This window comes from Temnothorax longispinosus, unplaced genomic scaffold, assembly GCF_030848805.1.
Source record: "Temnothorax longispinosus isolate EJ_2023e unplaced genomic scaffold, Tlon_JGU_v1 HiC_scaffold_422, whole genome shotgun sequence".
NCBI classification, from domain to species: Eukaryota; Metazoa; Arthropoda; class Insecta; order Hymenoptera; family Formicidae; genus Temnothorax; species Temnothorax longispinosus.
The window spans coordinates 1-9,600 of NW_027270256.1; the positions used below are offsets into that span (position 1 = coordinate 1).

At 32.3% G+C, this 9,600-nt stretch overlaps 1 pseudogene; it reads left to right on the forward strand.

Annotated features, from left to right (window-relative positions):
- Window positions 1–3,173: 3,173 nt before the first annotated feature.
- LOC139824536 (uncharacterized) lies at window positions 3,174–9,594 on the forward strand (annotated as a pseudogene).
- Window positions 9,595–9,600: the final 6 nt, after the last annotated feature.

Sequence of the window (9,600 nt, forward strand, 5' to 3'; positions counted from 1 at the left end):
AAAACAAATTCGTTAACTTATATGTTTATTTACTTAATTTTTCTTAATCTACAAACGCTCGTATCGTAAACGTGTCGCAGTCGAAGCCGTCGAAGGACAGAAGGCCAATATTTCTTAGGCTCGACGTGTAGGTATTGTAAGAGTTATACTTATAGTTTATTTATTTTATGTTGCTGTATGATTATAATAATTAATTGTCCGAGGACGGACTGTAAGTCAGGATTGGCCGAAATTGTAAGAGTTATACTTATATTTCTTAATCTACCGCTCGTATCGGCGCTACTCAGCGATACTCCGCGCGATCTGTGCGATATCTGTGTATGATAGCGAAAGTGAAAAAGGAACGAGCGTGACGAACGAGGCAGGAAAAACAGAAGCGAGCGAGCGAAAAAAAAAAAAAAACGATTTGTAAGAGAAAAAAGCAATTAAAAAGACTCTAACAATTTCAGAAGTGGGATAAAGATCCAGATCTTGTAAGTTCGTGAATTAAGTGCCGAGAACCGGTCCACGAGTTTATGTATTACGTGACGATTCGAGGTTGAGACGAGAATCTTCTAGAAAGCAACGATATCCGACATCGAGAATTGATTATGGCGGACAACGAAACAAGGAAGAGTCCGCTGGATTTTTCGGTTAATACTCTGAAGCAGAAACTTAAGCGGTTAGGCTTGAGTACGAGCGGAAATAAATCTGAGTTTGATAGGCAGGATAATGCAGGCAGATCCGGAAGGAACGTGGATGGACGAAGACGATGAAATGGCGCAGGATAATCAGGAATTAGCGAGGACATTTACGACGTCCCAGGTAACCGGAAATGCGGAGGACCAAAGGTCAGTACTACCGGCCGAAAAGGGAAGACTCGATTATGCTCAGGAACTCGAATTATGCGACGTGAAAAACTATTGATGGAGCGAGAATTAGATCTTATGAGGCGTGAAAATGAGCTTTTGAGAAACGCGTCTCCCCGTTCACATGATTCTGAACGCATTGCTAAATCGCAGATCAATATTAAAGCAATTGGCGAGCTGCTAGGCGAATGTACGGGTATTGATTCCAACTTCGAGCAATGGGAAAGGCAGCTACGATTTCTGTGTGAGACTTATGAACTCGATGATAATACCGCAAAGATTTTACTCGGATCTCGACTTAAAGGCAAAGTACAAAATTGGCTGCATTCCAAACCTGAATTGCTACAAATGACGCTTGATGACTTTCTAAAAGAAATGAAAGCGATGTTCGATTGTCGACCAAATAAAATCGATTTGCGTAAACAATTCGAGGCACGCATGTGGCAGCCCAGCGAAAGTTTCCATGACTACTATCATGACAAAATCATTAAAGCGAATCGGATACCTATAGCAGCAGATGAGATTATGGATTATGTTTATAGACGGCATTCCTGATCGTCAGTTGCAGAATCAAGCACGGATGCAAAATTTCTCGTCTATGGCAGAGTTGATGCAGTCTTTTAAGAAAATCACCTTACGCACCGATACGAATGTCAGGCAGGGAGCAAAGATGACCAATGACAAAAGTCTTCGAGTCAAGGAGAATAGAGCGAACGAGGAAGATAAGAGTTCAACAACTATCCGATGTTATAACTGCAGCAGAACCGGCCACATAGCCGCCGAGTGTAAGCAGCCCAAACGCGAACGTGGATCCTGCTTCAAATGCGGAACAATGGGACATGCAGCGAGAGATTGCCCTAAGAAAGAGGAGAAGAAAGAAGTGGTCAACGTCGACAGCGTCGCAGAGGAGACTGATTTTCAAAAGAATGTCGAATATCAGATAAGCTTTGAAAGTAATAATTATAATTATTCGCTACGTACTTTGTTAGACACCGGAAGTCCCATTAGTTTTATAAAGAACAGTTCGTAAAACACTTTAATATTCAAAGAGACAATCACTTATTTAATAAATTTTGTGGAATTAATCAATCACAACTTATTGTTAAGGGATCTATAGTCGCTAATGTTACCTAAATGGTCATACCAAAGAGAACGTTACGTTATTAGTTGTGCCTAACGATACGATGACATAAAAAAAAAATTTATTTGATTTAAGTAAATATATTAACTTGAAATATATTTACTTGAATTAAATAATTATTTATTAAAATCTAGCAAATTTTTTTACTTTTAAGAAAATATTTATTTGCGTAAAAGTAATTTATGTCCTTAATAAATATTTACTTACATGAAGAAAACGTTATTTTAAATCAAATAATATTTTCTTAAAACTGTGAAATAATTTTCTTACATGTAATAAATGCATTTACCTAAAAGTAGTAGCCAATTGCAAATAAATATTTGTTTAATTTAAGTTTTAGAATTACTTGAATAAAAAAAGTATTTATTTAATTTAAGGAAACCAATTTAGTAATACTGAGATACTAAAAGCAAACAAATAATCACTTTCAATAACTAAATATATATTTTGTTTTAATAAATAATATTTCTTTGGCTCAAGCAATTCATATCTGTACATAATTAAATATTTTAGGCATATACATTTACTTGATAAAAATAAATATTATTTTGAATAAATAAAATGAAAACTTTGGTTTTTGAAAAATTCAACTACAAAATAATTTACTTAATCTGAGAGAATGTTAACTTGAATCAAAGCGTTGGTGTTTGAAAACTGAAAATATATTTCTTTCTAATTGGTAAATAATTATGTATTTGAATCAAAGATACCATTACTTTTGAATTAGAAAATATTCACTTTTATCCAGTAAATAAATTACTTAGTATCGATAAATATGGTTAAACAATATTTACTTAAATTCCAGAAATCATTAGCTTGGTATCAGAAATTATTTACTTCACAACCAGAAAATACATTACTTAATATCGATAAATATGTTTAACACATATTTATTTTTCTAAGAAAATATTTGCTTCAATCCTGAGAGAATGTTAACTTGAATCAAAGCGTTGGTGTTTGAAAACTGAAAATATATTTCTTTATAATTGATAAATAATTATGTATTTGAATCAAAGATACCATTACTTTGGAATTAGAAAATATTCACTTTTATCCAGTAAATAAATTATTTAGGGCCGGTCTCACAGTCTCCGATTAACGTGATTCTCCGATTAAACTCACTCTGCATCTCTTTCTAACTATCCCCCTAGAAAGAGACGAAGAGTGAGTTTAATCGGAGAATCACGTTAATCGGAGACTGTGAGACCGGCCCTTAGTATCGATAAATATGTTTCAACAATATTTACTTAAATGCCAGAAATCATTAGCTTGTTGTAGTTATTTACTTCACAATCAGAAAATACATTACTTAATATCGATAAATATGTTTAACAAATATTAATTTTTCTAAGAAAATATTTGCTCAAATCAAAGATTTGGTTGTACGCAAAAGATCTCGAAGGCGCGACGCGAGCCGAACAGTCGATAATGGATGGCGTGCGCGTCGGTCTCTCAATCCTCCGATTGGCCGATGTATGATGGTTCGAAAGTAGCGCCATGGAAATGGCGCGGAAAAGTGTATGTGTGCGTACTGCGTCTGCGTGAGATGATGCAAGCGGCAGTCAGTTACAAGCCTCAGAGATATACGTGTGGGTTTGTACATACGTGTGAGTGAAGGACGGCTCGCGAGACTCGCGAGTGTGGTCGCATACGTTGATTAGCATAAAGTAGCGGAAGCGGCAGGAGCGAGATTCTGGACCGAAGTTCTGGAGTCGTCGCCGATCAGCGAGCCGAGTTCGCCGCTGGAAGAACCCATTGAAGTAAAACCGCCAAACGTGCCATCAACACCGACAGTGACTGAGGCCACCCCGCCGACCAGTCCGTCCGCGGAGAGCGCGCAGGAGGCGGACGCGAAGAAGAGCCTGAAGAAGTCCGACTCGACGGACGGCACCGACGGCGGGGAGAGCGCGGACAAGAAGGCGAAGAAGGTGGTGAAGAAGGTGACGAAGAAACCGAAGGCGAAGCCCGACGAGGCGGCGCCCTCAGCCGCGACGGAGGTCACCGCCGCGGACGGCTCGCAGAGCAAGTCGAAGAAGTCCGTGAAGACGACGAAGAAGACCGGCACGAAGACCCTGGAGGCCGACACGAGCGTGCCGGAGACACCACCGCCTACGGCTCTCTATCGCCAAGGCTCGTAGCGGTAATTACACTGTATTGGGTCTCACACGGTTGCGCCTCGTAAATACGCCGCGTCAGAAAGACCGCGAGCCAGATCCGGACGCGAGCCCGCATTTTCTCGCATAACGCCTGCAGTTCGATTGTTGTGTATTGTGTGTTGGAGGAAGCAATTTTTTCATCATGGCTGATGAGACTACGAAGACTTTATTACACGACCTACAACTTGCTCACTTGGTGGAAACTTTTGAAAGTAAGTGTTGTTTTGTTTAGATCAGAGCTCGGCAAAAAATTGTTTTGATGACTGAAGCTAGCGGCCGATTAGTCAAAATAGAATGTAAGTAAAAGAATTCCTACATGCTCAAAATAAAAATGCCTGTACGAGTATTATTTTAGAATTTTTATCGATGTACAATGTTTTTTCATTTAGCTTTTATTGGATTAAATAATTGTTAAGATGAATCGGCTGCTAACTTGAAAGTTAATTATAATTTATTGAAAAATATGTATCAGTGTGATTGTTTAGTTATTCTGAAAATAAATAAATTAATAATTTATATTTATTTACAGAACTAAAATCTCTGCATCGCAATGAAATTTTATATAAATCACCTTGAATATTTGAAGTACTTATTTCATTATTTCTTAATTATATTTTCATTAGAATACATGTCTATATACTTCTTATTGAAATAATTTTTATCCAGGTAGACAATTGCCACTAAAACTATTATAACAAAAGTTTAAAAACGTTCAAATTCAAGATTTATTTAAATAAAGTAATTTTTTCTGCATACTATCCAAAAAATAATATTTATAACTGCATTTCAGAAAATAAAATCAGCATGGATGTATTAGAAATAATATCTGAAGCATTGATAAGTGATCTTATACCTATTATTGGTGACAGAGCCAAATTCCTTAACTATTGGCGTAAACATTTTGGCAAAGATGAATGTGATGAAAGTAATGATTATCATGCAAATAATAAAAAGGTAAACAGTTTTAAAGAATGATTTTTTAACCTAGATTACGTAAAGTAAATAATTTGTAATTTTTGCACATAATTTTTTAATAATCCTTTTTATGTGATAATACAATTATCAATTATTGAAAAGTATTGAAAAGTTATACTAAATACATAAGAAATAGCTAAAAGTTATGTTCTTTTAAAAGCTATGCAGTAAACGAAATTTTTTTATTTGAAATTTGTATAACGCAATACATTTGAACTAAAATAACTATTATACATACTATTTTCCCTTTAACCTGTGTAAAAAGCATTGGCATTAAAATACTAAATTTTTTTTGAAAAATTTGTATGTATAGAAAAGAGGTGATGATTCTATGGCCGATAGTTCAATGAAATCAGCTAAAAAACTAAAAGATGAAGAAAATTCGTCAAGTTTTGTCAACGTTTCATATAATAATATTTATGCTAAACAATCACTGAAACCTCTGAAGGACCTGCTCATGGAATCTATGATAGGAAAAGAAATTTTAGCCTCGTTTGAACAGAACAACTTTGTGCATGATAAACATAGGAATAAGCTGTGTCACATAATCATAACAGATTTAGAAAATCGATCAATAAGGTAAAATGTTTTAAAAAATATGTACTAAATTAAGGTGAAGCTCTACTGATTTTTGGCCAAAAATTAATTTCTTTTATCGCATTTTTTAAATATTTATAATTGAAGGCACATTTTAAGACCCATAGAATTTCTTAAAATTGATGAAGTTACAGCCATTCAAACAAAAGTTTTTGGGCAATTTTACAGTTTTTTAACTCAAATTTTTTTATTTCTCGAGAACAAAATAATTACTTGAGAATTATAAATCTAGCAAACTTTTTTTATTTATGATATGAAAAAATAATAAAATTCTTGATACTGACACTCAATAGGTTTAAAGCATGGGTCATATTCAGCTCTTTTTTACAACAAAAAAGGAACTTTATATTATAACTTGAAAATTATTAGACAAATTGTACCACAATTAAACAATTTTAAATTGTTTAATAGAGCTTCACCTCAATGCAAATTTTTTGATAGGTCACACATATGTATTTTTATTTTTACTTTTGGTTGTAGCTTAAATAATGCGCTAGCAGACACGATCGTTACAATGATTATTAATACCTTCCCATCAGAAGCAGCAAATACGTACTACATACCACCAATTGCAAAAAAAGATTCTTCCAGTAAGAAATCCATACCTGCTCGTGGAAAATTGATGAGTATGTGGCGGAACCGTCAATGCCAATATAAAAAATTGCTTGTGAAAATAACCAATGAGGCGAAAGCTGTAAATGATCAAAGCACTGAGCCCGGTAAGGTAATTTTTTGTATAAACAAATATAGGAATAGCCTGGGTTAAAGAGGCCTTTGAGTCAAAATAAAACTGTTTTTTATTTTCAACAAATATTTTTAAGAAACAAAAAGGTGCATTATATCCTCGTAGAAATTGATTTATACCATTCTGCTTTATATTATTCTTAATTTTATTCTAATTAATAATTTTTTTTCAAAAAGTTTTAACTAAAGAGAGAAAAAGAGAGAGAGAGAGATAATATTAAATAAAAAACTTAATGAGTACTTTTTTAAAATAAGAAAAAAATTTCAGTTTATATTCACTCAAAATTATAAGCTGTAAAAATTATTTTGTTAAACAGTCAGCTTGTTTTGGCCTTGTATATTGAAAACTTCCATTATCATTTTTTTTAAATAATAAAATTTTTATACATATTACATCGTACAGAGACCATACAAGATGATATGAAACATTCCCTGGACTGGTTAGAAAAGAATCAAGCTCCTTGGGATCTAGTTTTAGAGCATTGGAAAAAAACTTCTGCTCATCGAACCAAAGCATTAAAACAATCAACAGACAAAAATTTGGTGGATATATTTGAAACATGGAAGCTGTATAAGCATCCTAGTGGATATGAATTAATTGATGCTGATTTTCAATGCTTAAACTTATCTAAAGTGAATTTGGATAAAGATATTTGGTTAAAATTTGTAAATACTTTGCACAGCATACTTGTATTAGCTCCAAAGATGAAACAGCAAAGGTTCTTATAGAAACAATGAAGTCTAAAGATGTTTCAGATGGTAAATACATGAAATTTATTTATAAAAATATATCGAACTACCTAATTTTTAATTAGTTTTTAAGTTATTGATTTATATTATAGATTCCATGATAGCCATGAGTCTTAGTTTACTTCCTCACTTGTTTCCACCAAGACGAATGAATAGGATACAAAACAAGTGCTTCAAGCCATCTGTCGGACTCGCAAAAGATAGTTTCTTAAAATTTGCAAATGTTAGTATGCATCTATTTATAACAAATTTTTTAAATTTAATTGGAACTTTTTAGTTCAATAATATTGAGGATTGAGATTTAGACATATTTCTAAGTATAAATTTATTTAAACTATGTATGCAACTAAGTGAATTATTAAACATTCATTTCAATGCATATTTTTCAATAAAATTATCTTTTTTATGTATATACAAATTTACACGTATTTATAAATTTTTTACAGATTCCTGGAGACATGATGAGACTCAGGCAAGAAACAAAAGCGAGGGCTGCAGAACTTAAACTTTCAGTCCAGCCTTTTTTGATCATTGTAGGATCTATTGAAGATGTACAAGACATTTATGTCTGTATTGACAACGAGTTGTACAAAGTTCAAGGAGTTCTACAAGGCTTAGATATCTGTTTTAAGACTTTTCATGTATTCAACCTCGAGTATCCTGTGGCCAGTGAGCATTTATGGATATTAATTCAAAAAGGAATCTACAATATCAATTTACCCTACGATCCGCATATTACATCCATTGAACATGTGCTAAAGCAGCTAACTGAGAGGAATACTGCAGAGGAGAAAACGTCGGATCCGAACAAGTAAAAGTAACATACATTTCAATCTCAAGAGCGAATATAAAGAAAATCTTTTCTTGTTTTTCCTGCGTATCGTAACTAGTGTTTTTAGTTTTTTCGTAAACTAGGACACATTTTTTATTTTTATCATTATTTCTTGTTCGTTTATACATTCGACACATGTATAAGTTATTTAACAAATTTTGAAAAAAGATAATATCTTACATTTATAATTAGCGTTAATATAAAAAAATACTTTCTTGTTTTTTGGTGAGCATTCATTCCTACGATTAGATTGATTAGTAATTACAACTGTTTTTAACTTTTAATTAACCAACGAAAAGATTTTATTTTTTTCATAATTATTTTGTGTTGATCACATATGGCACATTCATGAGTCATTTAACGATTATTATTTAAAAACACTGTGATACACTAGATGTTATGTTGGCGTTAATAAAAAAACAGAAAATTTTCTTTTTTTTTGTTCAAATATTTAGTCTCATGATTAGATTGATTACTTATTAGAACTGCGTTTTTGGATTCTCATTTGCCAAATTTTATTTTATTTCTTTCATAATTATTTTGTGTTGATCACAATTAGCACATTCATGAGTCATTTAACGATTATTATTTAAAAACACTTTGATACACTAGATTTTATGTTGGCGTTAATAAAAAAAAGAAAATATTTTCTTGTTTTTTGTTCGAATATTTAGTCTCATGTTTAGATTGATTAGTATTTGGATTCTCATTTGCCAAATAATATTTTATTTCTTTCATAATTATTTTGTGTTCATCAAATTTGACACATTTATGAGTCATTACCGATTATTATATAAAAATAATGTAATGCGCTAGATTTTAAGTTTGCGTTAATTAAAAAAAGATACACTATAATTTTTTCTACATCACCATTTAATTTTATTATACATCGATAATTTGTGTAACTACTGGTATTGAAAAATAAGTTGGTACGTTACATTTTAAGTTTGCGTTAATATAAAAAAAATGTTCTCTTGCTTTTTCTGCGCCCATTCATTCTTATCATTAGAGTCTTTGATGAGCCACGTAAAATTAAAACATAATGCACTAATGAATTATGAGGTGCAATGCAATTTTGCAGATTGCTTTTACAAATACACTTGTGTTCATTCATTAGTAAGACATATAAAAAATAAACATTGTGTGCAAAAATTATCCGAACAATCATTACCTTGTGAAATAGCTGAAGTACCAAGTAACTTGAATAATGATATTGTAGATTTAACTAAAGAAACAAATGCAGTACTACAACATTTAAATATTCCGACTGAATCATTGAAAGACAAAGATGTACCGGAAGCTTTATGCAATAACGAAGAACTCACTATTGATACTTTTAAAAGTAAAGTTTTCAATTTTTCTCTTTGCTTGGTTACGCAGCTGTATGCCTATGGAAGTTTAAATAGAAAAGTAATTCATAAAATTATCGTTGATATATGTACAACGTACATTAATAATTGTTTGGATTTTTTAAAATGTAAATTTCAAAATAATATTGAATTACATAATATGCTAGACGTGATGAAAAATGGTTTTAACACATTTAGAACAGAACAT